The sequence below is a fragment of the Lissotriton vulgaris genome, chromosome 7 (assembly GCF_964263255.1).
Source record: "Lissotriton vulgaris chromosome 7, aLisVul1.2, whole genome shotgun sequence".
NCBI classification, from domain to species: Eukaryota; Metazoa; Chordata; class Amphibia; order Caudata; family Salamandridae; genus Lissotriton; species Lissotriton vulgaris.
The window spans coordinates 786,268,810-786,293,042 of NC_141695.1; the positions used below are offsets into that span (position 1 = coordinate 786,268,810).

Here is a 24,233-nt window from a genome sequence, read left to right on the forward strand (position 1 = left end):
TCATGTAGATCTGACCCTTTTCACTTGGACTCACTCTCAGCATCCATTGTGACCAAATAAGTAAAGCGGTTGAAATGGCTGTATTTGGGATGGAATACACAGCCTTTCAGTCTAACCAATGTGTCCACAATTTGCACAGGAAGAGGCCACTTGAGAAGACTAGTTTCAATTAATGGTTGGTCTCTCAAATTTGAAATGTAGTTCTTTAGCGATTGGCATCTGTGTTCAGCCCTCTTCGACTGATTAAGCCTGTGACTTCTACAGCAGCAGTGGTGGTAATGGCTCCACCCAAAAGCCTGAGTGAACCTGAAAAGGGCTTCTTGATCATTGGAAATGCATACAGTCTGTTGCCCCACTTTTTACCTCCACGGTCGGAGCAAACTAAATAGAAATCTGCCTGAACCTTCAACAGAGCTTGTCAGCAGTCCAGAAACATCTCTCAAGATGAACAGGGCTTAGCAGTAACCATGTTCAGCTAACCAGCCCAGCTTCCCAACATCCTGATGCTGAAGTGCCAACCTAAGGAACTGGGGATACGTTGTGGTTCATTATAGACCTGAATAAATTGGGTAGATGACAAAGAAACATGAAAGTGAGTAGTCTAAGAGGGTAATAACTTTGCCTTGTGGGCACATACCTTGCAATAAGTAAATCTTGAACTCCTGTGGCACTGTCTCTTAACGCGATTGCAGAACACTTTGTCCCCTCAATTTGGCATCAGATAGGGCTTGTGACCCCTTCTTTGTCCCACGTGTGCAGTGAAAGTGTGAGAAAATGCTTGTGGGCTCCCGTTATTCGCCTCCACCTGATGTAACCTAAAGAATCTGCCTTCCGGCAGATCTTGCACCGAATCTAATGATCACAAACGGTCATTGGCCTTTAACATAAACAAAAACCTATATCAACCCAATCAAACCTATCCAATGTGAGCCACGGGGCTCCAAAGACAATCCAGCAAAATAAAAAATCATCTGCAACCGATAAATGCAGAAATAACAGTCCATCATGATTTTCCAGTGTTTGCTACCAGATCAGTAAGCCAAGGGTTGAATCAGACACTACAGACATTGTAGACGTTCTAGAACTGCTAAGGAACAAAAAGCAAATAGTATTAAAGCAACTATTTCAGGAATTTTTATTTCGACCTCTGACCGCACCCACTGCAGAGTTCTATGACAGCTAGACTTTCCATGGCTGAACTGTGAGCGACTGACTGTCAACTCTAGTATCTTAATGTTTAATCTGAAGAAATTTATGGTTGCAAGGGCCTGGGGGGGAACACAGTGCTTCTGAGACCTCGCAAAGCTTGCTTCCCGGACTAACTTTACCCTCTTTCATTTAACAGTCAACTCTTGCCATCTTGGTTGGGTATTATTATGCTACGTTTCGCCTCCACATGGCCATAGCTCAAACAAACAAGCATTGGTATAGCCAACAGGTCTCGCCTTTAGGACCTTAGAATTGGTTAGTCATGCAGCACATTATCTTGGGTGGGATCAGACAATTCCAGCATGGAAAGTTGTGTTGAAAAGAAAGCCAAGGCAGGCTGGAGGTGTCACACGGCACATCGCCAGGTGCAGTTACAGCCTGCGTGGGAGAGGGAAAGTTGGGAGGGGCAAGGAAGTTGGGTAGTGATAGGAAATGACTTAACTATGATGGTGAGATACAGCAGGAGGTGTTACTGGTGGACAAGACGGGAATAAAAGAGCTAAGGAAAAAGAAGTGGGGCAGATATCAGTGAAGATGTAGGATTGTTTGGATGCATGTGGCAAAACAAAAACGCCAGTGCTCTCGCAAGCTTTATTTTTGTGCAAAAAAACATTTCTCTCATAGTACGACCCGTCAGAAGAATATTTATGCTCCTTCTGAAATGACAGAATCTCTAAAAAAAAGTGCGGAAACGGATTTGCACTGATTTCTGGGGCACGGCCAGAGACGGGAGTCTGTGCAGGGTAGAGTACGGGTGCTGGATGGGGCGGAAATACTGGAGGGGGTTGCGAAGAGGGAGGGTTAGTGTGGCGCAACAGTGGCAACGTGCAGCATCCATGGCCCTCTCTGGGCTTTGATTGTAGTCCCACACAGAAGGTGCTGAGGCTGAGATAGGTGCATACAATCCCTTCACAACCCTTAACAAGCACAGGCGACATCAAAACACCTCCGGGCCTCCCGGCTGCTTCTTGATAGTACTGGCTCTCTGAACTACAACAGAATGAATCATTATGTGCCCGTATCTTATGGGCACTATGCAAATATGACTTGAGCCCCTTAAAGAACGTGGACGGTCTTCAAGGCACAGCGCAGCATAAGTGCGTCACAGAAAGAAAGTGCATAGTCAACAACCTCGTGTGTGCAGCAAAATGCTTCTCAAGCGTTTTCCTTGCTGTGTGCCCCTTTGCCTGTCTGAGATTGTATTTTGTTTTGCTCTATATTTATCGCTTGTTCCCCTGTTTTCGCTCCCCCCGGTTTCCTCCCTCCCCGCTTCCCGCCTCCGTCGCTAACCACGCCCCCTTCTTCTGTGCCCTCCCCGCTCCCGCCTCCTAGCTGCTCCGCCCTCCGTCGCACTTGGCCATATATGGCGACCGTGCGACGCAGGTGAGTGTGACCTAGCTTAGGACACCAGCTGCTGCGTGTACCTCCTGCCACCTGCCTGCCTCGCTGACCCTGCCGCCGCCGTGTGACCACGCCCCCTGCCACCGAGCGGCGTGGTCTCCTGCGGTCTAGTGCTGTGTTCGCTGCCACTGTAGGCTTCTGTGGCCCGTTTTCCTTGCTGTGTGCCCCTTTGCCTGTCTGAGATTGTATTTTGTTTTGCTGTATATTTATCGCTTGTTCCCCTGTTTTCGCTCCCCCCGGTTTCCTCCCTCCCCGCTCCCCGCTTCCCGCCTCCGTCGCTAACCACGCCCCCTTCTTCTGTGCCCTCCCCGCTCCCGCCTCCCAGCTGCTCCGCCCTCCCTCGCACTTCGCCATATATGGCGACCGTGCGAACGCGCAGCGGGAGCGCCGATTGTGTGCCGAAGGCGCGCCAAATATAAGCCCGTCTACGCCCGTCCACGCCTGGACCGGGCCCAGTGCCAGAACCCCTGGCCCTCGAAGACCCAAGCCCACCCGCAGGACGTACGACGCCGCCACCCTCAACGCACTCAACACCGGCCGACTCCCGGACTGCCACCGAGCCACCCCGAGATCCACCCACGGAGCCTTCAGCTGCAACGCCTGCAAGTTCACCTGCATCCGGACCTGCACCACTCCAGCAGTGCCCAAAACCTCGACGAGCAACAGCAGCAGCCACCTGAGATGCATCCTGCTCAACACCCGCTCCGTCCACAGGCACGCCATCGAGATCTGGAACCTGCTCGACACCACAGCCCCCGACGTCGCCTTCTTCACGGAAACCTGGATGAACGCCTCCTCCGCGCCTGACATCGCCATCGCCATCCCAGACGGCTACAAGATCATCCGTAGGGACCGCATCAACCACACCGGAGGAGGCATCGCCATCGTCCACAGGAACACCATCCGCATCACGACCAACACCGATGACACCCTCTCTACCGCCGAGCACCTGCACTTCCAAGTCCATATCAACCCCAAGACCACCCTCAGAGGCACCCTCATCTACAGACCCCCTGGACAACGCACTCAATTCAGCGAAGACATCGCCGACTTCATCAGCCCGCACGCCCTCTACTCCGCTGACTACATCCTCCTAGGGGACCTCAACTTCCACCTGGAGAACAACAACGACCACAACACCACCACCCTGCTGGACAACCTCGCCAACCTGGGACTCAAGCAACTGGTGACCACCCCCACCCACTACGCCGGACACACACTCGACCCCGTCTTCTCATCCAGCAAGGACATCGCCTTCAGCCACGCCACCGGACTCCACTGGACGGACCACAGCTGCGTCCACTTCAGCTTCGCAAGGACCACGATCCACCACCACCAGCAACAGGCGGCACACAGGAACTGGAACAAGATCACAGCCGACCAGCTCACGTCCTCCCTGAGCACGAACCCTCCCACCAGCTCAACGAACCCCAGCCAGGCGGCCACCAACCTCACGAAGTGGATCAACGACTGCGCAGACGAGATCGCCCCCCTGAGGTCCCCGCCCAGCAGTCCCGGCAGCAAGAAAGCCCCATAGTTCACCGACGAACTCAAGAGCTCCAAGAAGAACTGCCGAGCCCTCGAGAGAACCTGGCGCAGAGACCCAACACCGGACAACATGACTGCCCTCAAGCTCGCCACCCGGAAACACCACCAACTCATCCGCGCCACCAAGAAAACTGCATTCAAGGAACGACTGGACAACAACGCACACAACAGCAAAGAACTCTTCAACATCATCACAGAGCTCTCCAACCCCAACGCCGGAAACAACGACATCACCCCTTCGCAAGACTTCTGCAACTCCCTCGCCTCCTACTTCCACAACAAGATCGCGGACATACACAACAGCTTCAGCACTCAACCGACGAGCACCACGACCGAACCACCGCCCCACCACCACCCTCAGCGCCTGGACTCCGATCAGCACCGAAGACACCATCCGCACAATGAACTCCATCCACTCCGGATCTCCGACCGACCCCTGCCCTCACCACGTCTTCAACAAGGCCGACGCTATCATCGCACCCCACCTGCGGGACATCATCAACACCTCCTTCGACACCGCTACCTTCCCGGAGAGCTGGAAGCACGCCGAACTCAGCGCTCTACTCAAGAAACCATCGGCCGACCCCACCGACCTCAAGAACTACCACCCCATCTCGCTGCTCCCGTTTCCTGCAAAAGTCATCGAGAAGACCGTCAACAAGCAGCTGCCCGCCTTCCTCGAGACAAACGGATCCCTCGACCCCTCGCAGTCTGGCTTCCGGGCCAACCACAGCACCGAGACCGCCCTGATCGCAGTCACAGATGACATCCGAGCACTGCTCGACAACGGCGAAACAGCGGCCCTCATCCTCCTCGACCTCTCCGCGGCCTTCGACACTGTTTGCCACCGTACCCTAGCACAACGCCTCAGCAACGTCGGAGTCCAGGAGAAGGCACTGGAGTGGATCATCTCCTTCCTCGCTGGAAGAACACAGAGTCCGCGTCCCCCCGTTCAGATCGGATGCCACCGAAGTCATCTGTGGCGTCCCTCAAGGCTCCTCACTCAGTCCAACCCTCTTCAACATCTACATGAGCCCCCTCGCGGACATTGCACGCCAGCACAACCTCAACATCATCTCCTACGCCGACGACACCCAGCTGATCCTCTCCCTGACCAACGACCCCACCACCGCCATAGCCAACCTCCACAAAGGGATGAAAGAGGTAGCCGAATGGATGAAGAACAGCCGGCTGAAACTGAACTCGGACAAGACGGAAGTCCTCATCCTGGGTCCCTCGCCCTCCGCCTGGGACGACTCCTGGTGGCCCCCAGCCCTAGGCAGCGCACCCAAACCAACAGACCACGCACGCAACCTGGGCTTCATCCTGGACTCCTCCCTCTCCATGACCAGACAAGTCAACGCCGTCTCCTCGTCGTGCTTCAATATCCTGCGCATGCTACGTAAGATCTTCCGGTGGATCCCCACCGAGACCAGGAAGACGGTCACCCAGGCCCTCGTCACCAGCCGTCTGGACTACGGCAACACCCTCTACGCCGGAACCACCGCCAAACTCCAGAAGAGACTCCAGCGGATCCAGAACGCCTCAGCAAGGCTCATCCTGGACATCCCCCGTCGCAGCCACATCTCCGGACACCTGAGAGATCTGCTTTGGCTCCCGGTCAACAAGAGAATCACCTTCAGTCTCCTCACCCACGCACACAAAGCCCTACACAGCCAAGGCCCAGGATACCTCAACAGCCGCCTCAACTTCTACGCTCCCAAACGCCAGCTTCGTTCGACCAGCCACGCCCTCGCCGCCGTCCCCCGCATCCGCAGAGCCACCACAGGGGGACGGTCCTTCTCCTACCTCGCCGCCAAGACATGGAACCACCTCCCCACCCACCTCCGCCTGACCCAGGACCACCTCGCCTTCAGGAAGCAACTCAAGACCTGGTTGTTCGAGCAGTAGCGGACCCCCCCCCCAGCGCCCCGAGACCCTCTGGGTGAGTAGTGCGCTATATAAATACGATGATTGATTGATTGATTGAAGCCAGCCAGGGATACCACAGACAACCTTGTCACTTGTCTGTTAATATATGCATTTATACTACGTTTTTCATATCACCTTGGCCTGTTCAAAGCCTTAGAATCTAACCCATTAGCATCAAAGATTAAAACTCGATGTCTAATAAACTGCAATAGGGCGCCCTTAACAGTGCATGGGTCCAAGGTGCACCTGTTCTGACGGGCCTGTCGACTTTCTTACTACCGGGTCGAGGAATAGGGCCATACCATTTATAATGTTTTCGGTCTGTTGGTTTACTATCTGTGGAGCTGGGGGGAGTGAGGGGGCACCTGTAGCGGCCCTGGGCTTTCAAAACTGCCTTCCAAAGGCTCCAATCAGCCAGGAAAATGCCCGGTGGATTAAAAGGCCTTTCGGGCCCTGGCTCCAGGTGCCAAGTAATTCCGGCTGTACGTTCAGCACGGTACCCAGTGGTCTCCTGTCAGCAACAGGGCTACCCAGACTAATAAAGTCAAATGCATACAATACGTCTTATCTACACGTGTCGCACACAGGATAAGTCTTTGAATGGGACATTCTAAGCAGCCTCTCGGGCCGATGACATCACTACCGCTTCAGTTATGTATTCAGTTATTTCTTGAGAGAGACGTTTTGTAATGGCTGGAAACCATCACCTGGGGGGGAAACACAGCGAAACTTCAAACGGTTCGGGTGAGTTGGTGTCTCACATAGCTGCGTTGTGTGGATTTGCGGACTAATGCACCTGCTGTGATAACAAGGGGTTCCTTGGCAGTGCCCGGCCGCTTGACCCCGAGCCATTTTGGTATCTAGTAGTGCGCGTGTTATTGAGGCCGCAGCGGGGTACCATCTCGTCCTGCTTATCAGAAAAGCACACAGCTCTTTTACAATGGGATCAAAGACGCCTACTCCACTCAGGTGACACGTGTGTGCTCGGCAAGACATGTAAAGAAACGAATACAGAACGAATAGATGCATTTTGGCAGAATCGCGTTGTGGGATAAAGGGGGCTGCCTGCTATGTTCTATAACTATCCGTATCTCAGCTTTGATGTCCTCTGCCTTAGAGGGTGTTTGGTTGGGTCTGTGTTTCTTCAAGGGGTGGAAAACACACATCTGTCTTGCTGCTGTTTTTGGATAACGGGATGAGAGCCCAATTGTGCGAGCGTGGTCGCATTTAGTGAAAAAAAACAGGAGGAGGGGGGTTCTAGCTCTGGAAGAACCAATAAGAAGTAAATTAGTGCCAATTTATATGGGTCACATGCGGTGCAATAAATATCTATTCCAATGAGTGTACATTTATGAGCAAATCTAGCCTCGGACCCAATTTAGCGACTAGCTAAATTTAGAGGTAGCGGGTCCGACATCTCCTCCCCCTGTACTGATCTTGTTAGAGGGGCTGAAGAGAGAATTTGCACCTATCAATGGGCAGAAACGCTGAAGGGGGCAGTGTCTCTTGAGGATGGTCAAAGATGGAATGGGCATGGAAACTGAACCCCTTCGCCCTTCTAGCCCACATAGGTGGGCCACTTCAGAAACTCCCAGGCCAGAGGTGATATCACCACTAAGAGGCCAAGGATATAATAGTAATCCAGAGTCCCATTCCAGTCCAGAAACTACAGCTCCAAAGTGAGGCCAAGGAATACGTATTGAACTGATAGCAAAGAACCCCCAGCACCACACACACAAGCCCAACTGGAGACAAAAAAACACGTACATATGCACCAATGCACTATTTATTTCGTGTAAGGTTAAGGAATTATAAGCAAATCTGTGGCAAAGTGTAGGGTGTCAGAGAAGAGAGGGCCCGGTGGGAGCACTGAACGACAAGGTGGTAGGGACTAGGCTTCTGCCATGGACCCGCGCAGCTTCTCTGCTCCCTAATCACGCACCCCCTTTCTTCATCAGCACTAAATTAACCGCATTTATTTTCCCCACAGTAACATCCTAACTAGAACAAGAATAAGCCTGCGATTGGTGAGCGAGAACCAGGCAATCTGTTTTCAATTATCGCACCTGCGTCTGGGCATGATAATTTTTAAACAGATGGTGCCGGTGCACGTAACCGCAAGCCTTAGGCCGTGGGCGGTTACATTGGCTGGGAAAGGAGGGAAATGCGCCCGCCTTTACCCAATTGCGTGTTGTATTTTTTTTAAAGACGCACGCAAACGCCAATTAAAATAATCCTGAAAAATCCACACAGGCATGCGCTTGTGAAAAGTGGAGTTCAGCTGCAAGAGGCCGCATCCTTAGAGCAGCGCATGCGCGCTGCACTAATGCTCAACCTAAAAATGGGTAAAGCTTTTTAGCGGTCATCATTTTAACTGCGTCATTACTAAAAGTGCAAATGTAAGACGTATTATATATCTGAAGATTTAATTTAGGCAGAATACGGCAGTGCCATATCTCACAGCTGCTCAAGTTGTAGTGTGCAAAATACAGGTGCTCAGGCAGATGTGCTGCACAGCTAGAAACGTACCCCTTTGGACAGAAGTGAGGTAAGGAAAGTTCTGGTCAATTTCCACACCAATAAAAAAGACACTTTTGTCGATATCATTCTTCCATCCACTCCCAAATCCGAGACATGACAGCCTCACAATCTGAAATAATTCGTTTCATGTACCCCATAGAGGATGGCCCTACTTGTCACCTACCTAACAGAAGCGATTCCACACTACACCAAGCTTAACAGGCGGCAATGGTACAAAACAACCCTCCCACCCCTAACCTGAAAGAAGGGGATAGCATATATAATCCACCGAAAAGGGGACAGGGCGACGATTCCTTTCTAGCGGAGTGGACATTGAATGTTTCTGCCCTTGCAGAGGGGTGGGGTGTACAGTTTATGTTGCACTGCTCAGAGAAGTCGCTCATATCTATCACCTGCCTGACGAGAGGAAGTCCCTCACACCAACCAGACCAATCACATTGGCACCCTGAGCCGATGGACTCTTTCATGCCACGTGCTCCCAGGAAGGTATGGCTGGAGTCACCAAGTCTGACAAAGGAATCACTCATATCGCAGGCACAGAAGCTCCTTCCATCCTTGACAGCAGAGGATCGCCTCGGTAACAGCCTTTGATAGGAGTGAACAGCTCACGGTACCTCGAGGCAGAAAGGAACGGATTGCATTACTCAATGAAAGACTTACTTGCTCACATCGGGCTACACTCCACTCTAGGAGGGATTTACTCCTAGTGCCCCACTCCTATGACAATATGGAACTGCTCCACAGTCAGACCCACCCAATGACCACATTCGTCCTTAAAGAGCACACAATCAAGGATGTTAGCTGCTCTTCCTCTTTACCCCCATTGGCAGAAGACATTCGCTCACAGTCCTCCCTCCACCCTCCTGACATATGGGATTTACTCACGTCACTACACCATCTCCTCCTATCCCTCCCTTCACATGAGAGATTCGCTCACATCAACCCCTTGGTATGACTCTCTTTGCCAGTTCTAATTACTCCAAGAAAAGATCATATCCAAAGGCAAACATTCCCAGAATCCAATTATTCCACCCTCGCTTTGCGTACCTGGACTTTACTGAGCTCCCAGCACACCTAACTTTGGACATTGATACACATGCCTCTGATAAGTGGGAACACGAGTACATGTGAGAGCGAGAGGTGGACTTTGGCTGCTGAATTTGGCGGGAATGACAGTGTTTTGGCATTCATTTGGAAAACCACTAAGCAAATTATAATCACTTGCTTTTTACAGTCTGTAAGGCGGACTGAATATAGCTCAGTGTCCTTGTTAGATTTGGGGGTCTCTGGTTGGCACAGGTAGGTACTTGTATGGGACTGCACCTAAATATATAAAAGCTTGAGTGCAAAAGTACGTGCCCGGTAGAGCTTTACACTCTTTTAAGGCCGTTAGACTGGCCTCTCCTAGGTATAATCTTAAAATCAAAGGGGGCAGAGCTTTCTCAGTCCTCCTTTCACAGAGCTGGAATTATCTGCCAGAGTTTCTGCGAAAGGAATCGGCTCTGCTCTCCTTCAGAAAGTTTTTAAAGACCCACCTGTTCAGAGAAACATTAGTATCAGCGTAGTGCCGTCCTGTTGCCTTTAGACCCGGTGATGCTAGTGATCTGTGCCTTTTCGGGAAAGCGCTTAGAGACCAGTGGCGATTTGAGCTATATAAAAGTAAAATAAGATAACATAACTTGTGACAAAATGGGATCCTCTCCTCTAGTCAGGATAAGGGGATTACACTCCTAAAATAACCCCTGCTCACCCCCTTTATAGCTTGGCATGAGCAGAAGGGCTTTACTTCAGATGCGTTGTAAGTCAAGCAGTTGTGACCACATACAGTAACCCAGTGACAACACTACAAATGGACACCACACAGGTTTTATTTAAAAAAATAAATAGACTTTATATAGAGTTACCACAAGACCATAAACGACAAAATACACAATATGATTACTTTAGGATGGTAGATTTAAGCTTAGTTCAGTTCAGTTATTAGATGCGACACTCTGCGACAATGTACCTTAGGTTGCGTTGTGCTTCCACAACAAGCAATGTCGCAGCGATGGGAAATGCGGCAAAGTTCAGATACAAAGAAATAAAGACGTGAAGATCTTCCAGATGCGGCACGTTTCTCGGGGATGCGAGAAATTCTCGGTTCGATGAGTGGACTGCAGCGGCGACACCCTTACGATGCGACGGCAACAGCTCCAGCGGCGACGCTCTTCTCCCACGAGGCGTGATGCTTCCGCTCGATGCGACAACTACAGCGGCGACATCCAAGATCAGGTCTCGAAAAATCCATAAAATGGTACTAGTCCTGCAGGACTAGTACCTTAAAAAAATGTCCTCGACCTAACTGCAACCTACTTGACCTCCGTCTCGAAAGAGGAGCAAATGTGACAAGATAAGATTTAAAGGCATCTTTATTGCTCATTAACTTTGTGAGCAATAAAAATGCCTTTAAATCTTATCTTGTCACATTTGCTCCGTTTTCACAGACAGAGGACAAAAGTTGGTTTGTTTTCCTACTCACCAGAAAGGGCGAGTAGGACCTAAAAGCAGCTCAACCTTGTTAAATTTAGCTCGACTATGCGAGTGGTCGAGTGGAATTTTTGAGCCCTGAAGATGCGACGGCAGCAGCTACGACGGCGGCGCGCTTCACGGGGATGCGAGGTGCACTTGGTCGATCCGGTGCAATGCGACAGTTCCAGCGGCGACACCCTCCTTCGGAGCTGCGACGGCAGGCACAGCAACGGCGACACGCTCCGACCTCGTTGCGCAATTCTTCTCCTGATGTGGTGCAGTGCGACAACTACAGGGGCGACACCCTCTTTCGAAGTTGCGACGGCAGCAGCAGCGACAGCGACACGCTTCCTCTTCGTTGTGGCCCGCTTCTCTCCGATGTGGTGCAGTGCGACAGTTCCAGCACCGACACCCTCCTTCGGAGTTGCGACAGCAGGCACAGTGACGGCGGCACGCTTCTTCTCGCGAGTTGCGCTTCCAGCTTCTTGCGACACACAGTTCCTCAGAAGGCCCAAAACAGCAGCAGGTACTTCCAAAAGAAATCTGGGGGGTGAAGTCTGTTGTCCCTGAGACTTCAGCAGGAGGCAAGCTCTTTTCCAAGTCCTTGGAGATCCTTCACAAGTTGAAAGCAAAGTACACAAAGTTCCTTTCTACTTCCTTTGGCAGTAAGGCAATCACTGCAGGGCAATCCCCACAGCAGCACTTCAGCTTGGGAATAGTCTCTCCTCAGTTTCTTCAGGTTCCTCTCCTCAATAAAGGTTTCTTTTTGTAGTCAAAAGTGATCTAATTTCGTGGGATCAGGGTCCCGATATGTATACCCCAAAATCCTTTGTTCTTTGAGGGGAGAGGGGCCTTTGCCCAGTCCAAACCAGTTCTGAAGCACTCTGTTTACCAGACTTCTCCTTTCCTTTCACAGTGCAGGGTATGCACACAGACGCCCTACAGGAGGTGGAGCCAGCATTGTGGAAGGCAAGTACAGTCCTGGAGAACCTTGTTTATAGGGACTCCTTCTCTTTTTTCAGTGTGCAGGGCAGAAACATCAGCCGCTTCCCAGGAGGTGGAGCCAGCATTGTGGAAGGCAGGCCCAGCCCTATTCAAGGTTCAGGTGCAACTCCTCCCTCCCATCTAGATGCAGATCTCTCTATTCACCACTGGGTGACTCAGCCTGCCTCCTGGAATTCCCCAGCCCTGTCACTCATAAAACCAGACATAGGAATACACAACCTAGCAGAGGCAGGTTTGAATGGTTAGACAAGCAAATACCTACTTTCTAAAAGTGGTATTTGCAAACACAGATTATTAAAACCAACTTCACTAGAAGATGTAGTTTATTATTCTGAGTTCAGGCATACTAAACTCGAATTTCTACCATGTTCTCTGGGACAGTAAGGATTGTAAAATGTAATAACTCTAACAGCCCATTCTGACCTATGGAGAACAGGTAGCCTTGCAATAGTGAAAAACGAAAATGGCTGTAATTCACTATTAGGACATGCCACACACATCGGGGCTTGTCCTAACTTATACTTACAATGCACCATGCCCTTGGGCCTACCATAGGGGTGACTGATATGAAGAAAAGGGAAAGTTTAGGGACTGGCAAGTGGGTGCACTTGCCCAGTCAGCATGACAGTACCAGACTGCACACAGGCTCTGCAATGGCAGACCTTAAGACACATTTTAAAAGGCTGCTTCTGTGGGTGGCACAACTAGTGCTGCAGGCCCACCAGCAGCATTTGGATTTACACGCCCTGGGCACACTCAGTGCACTAGATTAGGGTCTGACAAGTAAACCAAATATGCCAATAAACAAAAGAAGAGAGGTTAAAGTATCTTGTAAGCCACTTAGATGGAGCCAAACGACTCGTTGGGTTCGCACCCTATTTGGGTTTGAAAAGAAAGCCCTCACACACCGACCTGGTCAGTGTCATGCTTCATCATCGGGCCCCACCGAAGAGACCTAATGCCTCTTCGGTGTGCTGCGACGCCAGGAGACTGCGGAGCTGGTTGTGTGAAATGGGTGTGTTGTGAGGTTAGCTTAAAATTAAAAGTGTCTAAAGGGTATCTAAAAAAAGTTTATTAATGATCCCTAGGACACAAATAAAAGGTTCTATGTGTCTGAATTTTAGTGCCAAAGGTAATGGATGGTTAATTCAGATTTAAGTCAGTCAACATGTTTCAGCCTTAGGGGTGGTTTCAATTTACCTAGGCATTCGTCAGGACAAAGATAAACCCCGGCGGTATGGACTCTCTAATCGTCCACCCTAACCTGGGTGTGTGAAAGTGAAAAAGTAAAAATTGTGATAAAGTGCATAAAAATGGAAGAGCGGAGTGCTCATTCCAAAAAATAACTCCTAGTTATGGAGTATATCAGCACTTTAAAGTATGGCGCTATGTGCACCATGGGTCTCAGGAGGGGGGTTGGAGTGTCCCTGGCACATCGCCCTCAGCACCCGCAGCCCGCTTGTACACCTAGTACTTCCTCAAACCGGACCCCGACGATCGCGGAGGACACTCCAACCCCCCTCCTGAGACCCATGGTGCACATAGCGCCATACTTTAAAGTGCTGATATACTCCATAACTAGGAGTTATTTTTTGGAATGAGCACTCCGCTCTTCCATTTTTATGCACTTTATCACAATTTTTAATTTTTCACTTTCACGCCCCCAGGTTAGGGTGGACGATTAGAGAGTCCATACCGCCGGGGTTTATCTTTGTCCTGACGAATGCCTAGGTAAATTGAAACCACCCCTAAGGCTGAAACATGTTGACTGACTTAAATCTGAATTAACCATCCATTACCTTTGGCACTAAAATTCAGACACATAGAACCTTTTATTTGTGTCCTAGGGATCATTAATAAACTTTTTTTAGATACCCTTTAGACACTTTTAATTTTAAGCTAACCTCACAACACACCCATTTCACACAACCAGCTCCGCAGTCTCCTGGCGTCGCAGCACACCGAAGAGGCACTAGGTCTCTTCGGTGGGGCCCGATGATGAAGCATGACACTGACCAGGTAGGTGTGAGAGGGCTTTCTTTTCAAACCCAAATAGGGTGCGAACCCAACGAGTCGTTTGGCTCCATCTAAGTGGCTTACAAGATACTTTAACCTCTCTTCTTTTGTTTATTGGCATATAATTGGGGACTAAGAGAGTGTTCCTGAATTTCCCTATCTCTCCCATTGTTATTAAGTAAACCAAATAGCCAAACATGGAACCACTGATGAATACATAAATTTACAATAGGGAGCACTTGCACTGTGGCATTGGATAGCAGTGGCACAGTGCCCAAAGCATCTAATACCGGGAAAAATACATGAGGCGACAGCACAGATGGAAGGAAGACCCACGCCAATGGTGCCTGGTATAATAGTACTGTTCTATTGTACAATCACAAAATGAAAGAACTTGTTAGACACCAATGCAACACTTCACTCTGAAGGCCGCTTGAGTAGGAGTACTCATTACCCCAAGAGGCTGGGTATGTGTGCATTAGGCTGAGGATTGCTTGATTTTTTTTTGCTCTGTAAAACACATGCTGGCTACTCATGAGGTAGCTAATAGTGGGGGTTAATGCTGAATTACTTTCCTACTATGCTTCCTGAACATGGTGACCCGGCTCAAGTAAAGGGTTATTTTATTATGTAAAAATACTATATTCAAGCTGTCATGAATTCCAGAGACTAGAAGAGCTTAATATATAAAACCTTTTGACATACTGTGATGTGTTTTTGCACTACTTTGCCAGCTGTGAGATTTCTTTTGTTAAGACCAGGTTTTTTTTAGTTCTCTAAAAATGTGCTTAGGGTGAGACAAAGGAACAAGCAAGAGTCTGGGTGTTCTTTTCCATGAATGTCTGACGTGTGGCTCAACTCTGAGAATGACTGTTGTTAAAAAAAGTCTTATTGGCTACGTAAAGTATTTTCTTACACAACATATCCCCCAATTGTCACAAAAAAAAAATTGTTCTCCGAATGGTGATTTTTTTGGGCACGAGTTACCTTTTATTGGACTGCATGTAAATACCCCAGAGACAAATTAATATTGACTAATTTACTAAGACAGTATCTGAAATACGTCATCCTACCGTAGTTGATTTAAAGCCAACAGAGCAGCAGACAGAATCCTGTCAGAAAGATATGGTATGGTTCTTTGAGCTACAGAGTGCCACATTTTCTCTCGGATAATGCATATCCTATTGTACTCGGGGGATGGGCAAGTCCAGAATGCTTTGTCACAACTGTTGCATCCTGTGCTTCAGTGCCTTACCCACCAAACTGCCCGAAGCTTTCTTGAACTCCAAGGCCTCCAATGAGACCAGTCACCACAACGCACCAATTTACTTTGCAACAAATTCCTTCATGTCCATAGGTCTTCAACTGGAAATTTCGAGATTCAGTCAAATAAAAGCACTCCAACAATACTTCTCCAAGGTGGTCACCACAATGTAGAACACCCTCATGGTTGAGGCACTCTTAGCCTCTAAGCAAAGATCTTTTTTGAACAGAAGCAACATTTGCCTTTTTGTTTGGTATCTTTCAAATGAACATTCTGTTCTGTCAGTTTTGGTGCTATATTTAACTGATAAACATATTTTTTTCTTTTCTGTGTCCCTCTATTGCGGTTTTTTCATATGCATATGTTCATTATTATGCCCATACATGTTTTTGTGGGAATGCGTTTTACACTGAACGTTATTAAGTCTGCTGTGGCCTCAATGGTGCATTTAGCATTATTGGACAGCTCAGCAATTCTTTTGCAAAATATCAACAATATTTCACCTTGGACATTGTCAAGGATGTTTTCCAAATATTCAATAAGGCCTTGCAATAGAACTAGGTTGAAGAGAAGGAGTAGTTTCTGTCCTGTACCTCCAGTTCTGTAGTAGGGGTATCTCTGTTATAGTCATAATCTAGTGAATAGTCCCGCCCATGTGCGTGGACCCCGGCAATCAAAAATAATCTCTTAAATTGTCAAATCATGCAGAAACTGCAAAGACACTTAAGAGAGAATTTAAAGACAAATAATGCAGCCTATATCCACAGGCTACACTGTCCAGTACTTCAACTAGAAATTCCACCAAACAAAACCACACACAACACAGCCTGCCCAGTTTCTACCATAGAGAAACTTGCCTCCACCAGTAAAAGACTCTGGAATGATAGAGAGGAAGGCATGGACAGACAAGCCCCATAGGCTGCCAATATGTGGCTTAAATAGGATACTGTGCCTTTAAGAGAACTTTCCAGAACTTTCACCCAGTATCCCAGAATGCATAGCAGGTCCCTCTTACTTTCAGTTTTTTTTGAAGGCGTAGCACGCCAGACCTGTAGCATTCCTTACATGAAGAAATATCTCCACCGGGGAGGAGGGCGGGCGCTTATGACTATAACAGAGATAGCCCTATTACAGAACTGGAGTTACAGGACAGAAACTACTCCTTCTGTAGTAGGGGATCTCTGTGTATAGTCATAATCTAGTGAATAGAATGGCAAGCCCATCCCCACACCAAAGCGGCGGTGGAGAAAGAAATTAACACCACTATTTTGCGAACAAATTCCGCAGCGAAGCCTGTCCAACCGGAGTATCTGCCCTGGCATCAGTGTCCAGATAGTAATGCTTAGCAAAGGTATGAACCGACTTCCAAGTGGCTGCTTTGCAGATTTCAGCAATCGGCACGTTACGGAGCAAGGCTGTCGTGGCAGCTTTGCCCCTGGTGGAATGAGCCTTAGGCTTACCTCCTAAGGTCTTATTAGCTTTTTGGTAACACACTTGTATGCAGGACACAATCCATCTAGAAATGGACTGCTTAGAGGTAGCAAGACCCGTCCTGACTGATCCATAATAGATAAACAACTGGTCATACCTACGAATATCTTTGGTTTTATCCAGATAAAATTTCAACACCCTCCTAACATCCAGGGAATGGAGAGACCTTTCCGCTGGAGACGAAGGATTCTGAAAAAACGTAGGCAAAGTTATGGTCTGGTTGACATGAAAATCAGAGATAACCTTGGGAAGAAATTTAGGCTGAGTACGCATAACAACCGTAGCAGCATGAAATACAGTATAAGTTTCTTGGCAACACAACGCCTGAATTTCACTCACCCTGCGGGCCGATGTAATGGCCACGAGGAACGCCGCCTTCCAGGACAGGTGCTGCAACGAAGCCTTATGAATTGGTTCAAAAGGCTCCTTCATCAACCTGGACAGCACCACATTCAGTTCCCATGAAGGCGAAGGAAGCCTGACAGGAGGGAATACTTTCTTCAAGCCTTCCAAAAAATCTTTGATCACAGGGATCTGGAAGAAGGAAGTCTGTGAAGGGCATTTCCTGTAGGCAGCCAATGCAGCAAGATGAACCTTAATGGAATGAACATTAAGTCCAGACTGCGCCAAATGTAGAAGGTAAGGAAGGAGGACATCTTCCTTGCACGTCGTCGGGTCATGGTTCTTAGACTGGCACCAGATACAGAACCTCTTCCACTTGTAAGTATAGGAAGTCCGAGTGGAAGGTCTCTTAGACTCCTTCAGTATGTCCATGCAATCATCGGGCAGATTCAGATGGCCATATTGCACTATCTCAGGAGCCATGCCGCCAAACTCAAAGACTAGAGGTTGGGGTGTAACATCTGTCCCCCGAACTTCGTGAGAAGGTCCGGCCTGCAGGGCAGCCGAATGTGAGGAAGGAGAGACCGGTGAAGCAGGTCAGTGAACCACCACTGTCTGGGCCATTCCGGGGCAATGAGTATCATCCGAGCCCTGGACCGGGCCAGCTTGATGAGCACCGCCGGAATCAGGGGAATGGGCGGAAAAGCGTACAGAAAGCTGTTCGACCAGTTGATCCATAACGCATTCCCCAGCTGGTAGTAACTGGAGGCGAAGTCTCGGCATTTGCTCTTTTCGGCGGTGGCGAACAGATCCACGTCTGGAGTTCCCCACCTTGCGAAGACCTCTCCTAGTACTTCGTCGTTTATGACCCATTCGTGGTTTTCCTGAACCAGTCTGCTCAGTGCGTCTGCCTGAACATTCTGCACACCTGGCAGATGTGTAGCCGTTATCGTCAGTCCTCTGGCCAGAAGCCATCACCAGATCGTCTGCGCCTCCTGCGACAGAGTGCGTGATCTCGAGCCCCCCTGCTTGTTGAGGTAATACATCGTGGTGGTATTGTCCGTCTGTACAAGCAGAGAGTTGGTCTGAAAGGACGGAAGAAAGGCCTTCAGTGCCAAGTGAACAGCTCTGAGTTCCAGGAAATTTATGTGATACGTGGCGTCCATCGGGGACCACATTCCTCGAATTTGTAGGTTTCCGGAGTGCGCTCCCCACCCCAGGAGAGAAGCATCCGTCACAACAGTCTGCGTGGGAATGTCCTTGTGGAAGGGAACCCCTCTGAGGAGATTCTCCGCTGAGCACCACCACCTCAGAGACTGAAGAGCATGAAGAGACAGTCGTATCTTGTCGTCCCAAGATCCTTTCCTCTGATCCCACTGGTCTTCCAAGCACTCCTGCAGCGGTCTCATGTGCAGCCGTGCGTGTGGCGTCAGGAAGATACAAGAGGCCATTGATCCTAGTAGAGAAGACACCGCCCCCACTGTTGTAGATGGAGTGGTCATAAGAGCCTGAGCCTTCCGAAGGAGTGATAATCGTCACTCTTCCGAAGGAGACACACTTGCTGACAGCGTATTGATGGAGGCTTCCAAGTACTGTATGCATTGGACCGGAGTCGGGACAGACTTGGACATGTTGATGTGCAACCCCAGCTTGTTCAAGAACGCACGTCTTCTGGAAGTGTGCTCGCGCTTCCGAGAAGGAGGATGCCTTGATCAACCAATCGTCCAGGTACGGGTAGACAAACACCTTGTTCTTCCGTAGGTGTGCTGCTACCACCGCCATGCACTTCGAGAATGTTCTCGGCGCAGACTTTAGTCCGAATGGGAGTACTGTGTATTGATAATGATTGGCGCCGACTTGGAACCGCTGGAACTTCCTGTGTTTGTGTGCAATGGGCACATGGAAGTATGCATCCTGAAGGTCTATAGCACATAGCCAGTCTCCCTGTTGCAACTGAGGATAAATCTGATGCAACGACAGCATGCAAAACGTTTCCCTGCGAATCCATCTGTTTGCCTGTCGCTAGTCCAGAATGGGCCTGAACTCGTTCGTGTCCTTCTTGCGAACCCGGAAGAACCGGGAGTACAGACCTCTTCCTCTCTGAGACAGAGGTACGTCTTCTATCGCCCTTTTCCTTAACAGGATATCTGCCTCCGCCTGAAGCTCGCGCAGCTGAAACGGTGAGCTGGCCAGTGGAATTGCTGGGGGCGGGCTGGTGAACCGAAGACTGTATCCATTGCAAACAATATTCAGCACCCACTTGTCCTGAGTAATTTTTCTCCACTCTGCCTGAAAAAATTGAATGCTTCCCCCTATCGGAGTGGGTGACAGATCCGGGGGAAGTAAGTGCTCAGGGCCTCGTCCCACCCGGGGGAGCCTTTGGTCGCTGGAGCCGACAGTTGGCCTCCTCTGCCCTTCTGGCGGTTCTGGAACGGCTTACGGAACTGTTGATGTTGCTGCGACTGTCCCGAAGGTTGGCCACGTCCTCTGCCCTGCCCACCAAACTGCCGTTGGAATGGGTGGTACGATTTCTTTGCTTCTTTGGGCTTCTCCAGGCCCACAGCCATGAGCGTTTCGGCCTCCGCCTTCATGTGTGCCATTTTGTCATCCGCATGTTTCCCAAAAAGGGTCTCGCCAGAGAAAGGAAGGTTGGCTACCCTTTGCTGTGCGTCCGGTTTTAGTGATGTAAGGTGGAGCCAGGCATGGCGTTGCATGTTAACCCCATGGCAAAAACCATGCGCCGCTAATAGGGATGAGTCTGCTGCAGCGCTGATAATCTGATTTGCTACCAGCATTCCTTCATTAAGCACTTCCTGGAAGTCTTCCCGCTTCTCGCGAGGCAAGTGTTCCGCAAACTGCTGGAGGGAGTCCCAGAGGGCGCGGTCGTAGCGTCCCAACAAAGCTGTGGCACTTGCAGCCTTTATAGAGGTCGCCGATGTTTCACATACTTTCATTCCAACTGAATCCATCCATCTAGACTCTTTATCCGGGGGAACCGTGGATGACGGGGTGGTGGCATGTTGTTTGCGGGCCGCCGTTACAATTACGGAATCCGGAGGAGGTTCCGCCCTTAGAAAGGCCGGGTCCGAATCGGGAGCCCGGTATTTTTTCAGCAATCTCGATGGGGCCGCCTTCGTCACCGCAGGGGTGAGGAAAAGGTCCATGGCCGGTTCCTCCAGGCCCGGCACCAGAGGCAGCAGTGGGCGAGACAGGTGTTTCTGGTGCAGTGTCTCGAAAATGACTGATGTCTTAGGCGTGGGCACAGTCAAAGATATGCCCAATTTGGCAGCGCCTCTCAAAAGAACATCATGGAACGCCACCAGGTAATCAATCGGAGACACCCTCGTGTCCGGTGATCCCGACAAGGTCGGAGAGTAGTCCCTGGTCCCTGAGGACCTCGTGCGAGAGCGAGATCTGTGCCTCCTATGGCGGTGTCTCGACCGCATGGACGACCTTTGGCGTGATCGCTCCTTCCTCCTAGAGTGAGAGCGTGATCTCCCGGCCCGTGGACACTCCACAGGTTTCCGTGGGGGCGTCTTCCTCGGTTCCTCCTGGGGTCTAGGTTTCGGGGTCCCCTTAGGAGGTGTCGGCAGAGGAGGTAATGACGTCGACCTCGGCGGAGGGACCGGGGGTATCACCGACCGAGGGGCAGGCCCATGCGGTGGAAGTGGTGGTAGTGGTCGTCCTGGCGGAAGTGGAGGGTTGGTGGGAGGGTCCTCCTTAGGTACAGGAGGAGAGGGCGACCTAGGCCGAGTTGGTGTGTACACCACCGAGTACACCGAGCCTGGTGACTCCTTGGCGAAGGGGACTGTGACCCAGCCCCTTCAGCAGGCGATCGCTTTCTCTTGCGTCCTCCACTAGATCCAGCCTGACTTCTGGCGCCAGAACACATCTTGCGCCACTGAGGAGAGGTGGAGCGACTCCTAGACGCCGATCTCTTCCTTCTCGACGCCGAGCGTCGCTTTTCCGGCGTCGAACGTCACCTCCGCGACTCTGGCGTCGAACGCCGTCTCCGTGACGTCGACCTCTTCCTCCACGACGTCGAACGCCGCCTCCGCGACGTCGACCTCTTCTTTCTCGACGCCGAATGCTGCCTCCGCGACGTCGACCTCTTCCTCCACGACGTCGAACGCCGCCTCTGCGACGTCGACCTATTCTTTCTCGACGCCGAACGCCGCCCCCGCGACGTCGACCGTTCCATTCTCGACGACGATCGTCGATTCCTCCTTCTTGAGGTCCTCGACGTCTAGGAGCCCCTCGACGCCGACCGTTGTCTCGACGGCGATCGGCAGTGTCGCCTCGACGGCGAGCGCCAATGCCTGTCGCTCCGTCTTCGACGTCGATAGGTCAACTCCGACGTCGAAGAGGACGATGAAGATGCAGTCGGCGGTGGTTTCGACGGCGGCCTATACAGGCCCTTGGACGTCGAATCTTCACGCCGCCTCGACCCGGAGCCCCGGGGAGATGGGGAACACACCGTTGTCATCCCTCTTGACGTCATCGTTGATGCAATCGACGCCGACTGAGACCGGGACCGTTTGCTGGCCTTCCTGCCTCTGGGGAGCCCCCCAGAGGCCTCAGCAGAGGCAGAAGGAACCTTCCCAGCCTGCCCAGATCCACCTGCAGCCTGCAGACGTCTCTCTTCAAGGCCTTGAAGCCTAACCTTCAGCCTGTCCCTCAGGGTCCTTGCTGAAAATTGCTGGCAGATGTCACAGTCTTCAGGGACATGTGTCAGGGAGACATACGATGCAGACGTCGTGTGGATCACTCTTGGCCTTCTTCCTTCCACATGCTGGGCATTTGTCGAAAAGACCAGGCATTTTAGAGCCGTAAAAAGCCTGAACCAACACACAGTAGAGAAGAGAAGCACCAAGAAAGATATATTCAAACACTTTCATCCAAAAAGTGACAAAAATCCAATAAACCCTTGAAACAAGGGAGAGCTCAATGCCAGGGTCCTGTTCGCAGGAGCCGGAAAAAAGAACTGAAAGTAAGAGGGACCTGCTATGCATTCTGGGATACTGGGAGAAAGTTCTGGAAAGTTCTCTTAAAGGCACAGTATCCTATTTAAGCCACATAATGGCAGCCTATGGGGCTTGTCTGTCCATGCCTTCCTCTCTATCATTCCAGAGTCTTTTACTGGTGGAGGCAAGTTTCTCTATGGTAGAAACTGGGCAGGCTGTGTTGTGTGTGGTTTTGTTTGGTGGAATTTCTAGTTGAAGTACTGGACAGTGTAGCCTGTGGATATAGGCTGCATTATTTGTCTTTAAATTCTCTCTCAAGTGTCTTTGCAGTTTCTGCATGATTTGACAACTTAAGAGATTATTTTTGATTGCCGGGGTCCACGCACATGGGCGGGACTATTCACTAGATTATGACTATACACACAGATCCCCTACTACAGAATCTGCTTTGATATTGGAGTTTTATCTTCTTAAACGATCAACAAAATACCCTTATATTTAGAGTTAGCTATCAAAACTAATCTAAAAAAAAGGTAGAAATAATTAACGGCCAGATGCAACTTAATGCTACGAAAGGGCCAAAGATCGCTAGAGGTGACTGCGGAGCAGAGGAGCTGGAGAAGCCTGCCTGGCTTTATCATTTGGCTGGAAAATGAATATCTCTGCACTCAGAATAATCTCCCTGTTTGTTCTGTTAAGGTATGCAGGCAAATGTGAGAACATTTAACACGACCTCAGGCTTCTTTATGTGCTAGCAGAAGATAAGATGGGAGAGGGTTTGAGCAAATTATCACAAAACCCTGAATCATGCTGTATTTCTTTTTTGTTATACCGTTTATTGATTACATTCACTGTCAATACAAAGTTTTCATAGTTACAGCTATGCATATATCCTTGCACGAGAAAGATGAGAAGTTTGGAACCTGTTCCTACTCTTTACCCCATGCGAGTGTCACAGGACTGTTGGTAACCTGGGAAGTATCACACATTTAAATGCAGTAGTGGTACTTAGGCTGCAGTCTATGGTACCGACATTTCAACATAACACCGTTTCTAAATGAAGGCTGCACAGCTTACTTGCAATTATGTAATCCTCACAATAACAGGCATAAATCAAAGCCATCAATGCCGTTCCATGGCCTGCAGTATCGGGAAAACTTTCAGCCTCAACAAAAAAATAAAGAGCTGCCTGAGAATCAACTTCAAGAAAGATAAGTCCTTCATCATTCAATTAATTTCACTGGTAACCACCAACTATCATTGCTCAGGAAAACATGTCATCTCCTTCTTGCCTCCAACCCCACAGAACTTACAAGAGTGTTCATTCTCCCAAGACTTGATTACTGTAAAAGTGCATATGCAGGCCTAAAGAAATCTCAAGTTCAGAAATAGCAGAGGATTAAAAATTAAACCGCCTGAATTTGTCGCAAATTTGAACACACCGCACGAATCCAGAAATCTAGTTAAGACAGGACCTGAAGTACTCTGAACACTATTTATCAACCTACCAGAGCTCTACCATCAGGCACTGCACATCAACCTATCCAGTCTGTGCCTAAACAATTGAAACATGAACATGGCCGAAGTTGAAACTAAAATCAGCACAGGTAACAATGTTCAAACCAGCCTCACCACTTGACTAAAATGGGGCCATCAAGGCATGGTTGGGTCAAGGTAGCCCATCCTTCTCGGAACCAGATTCCTAGTGTGCAGCCTTTTGTAGAAATGCCAGTAGAGGCATAATGGCCGGGCCAATCCAGAATATAGAGTAAGGTGTAAAAGGTATTGGGTCCTCGCTTCTGGAACACACTACATTCTGCAATCAGAAACCACAAAAAAAACCTCCAATTTAGGAAAGACCTTAAAAACGCACAGAAGGCTTCAATTTACCTCCTAAAGTATATGCTCATCTATTATCCCCTACACCTTGAAGTAATTCCTCTTTTACCTTAGTGTTCACCCCTTCTCTTTTTTCCATCTTTTTTCACTCTCCCATCTCTCTCTTACCT

The 24,233-nt window shown here is 49.7% G+C and overlaps 1 protein-coding gene across 3 annotated transcripts in view; it reads right to left on the reverse strand.

Annotated features, from left to right (window-relative positions):
* The window catches only part of RPTOR (regulatory associated protein of MTOR complex 1), a 2,217,374-nt gene that overhangs the window by 1,006,243 nt on the left and 1,186,898 nt on the right, over positions 1-24,233 (reverse strand). The window lies entirely within an intron of this gene.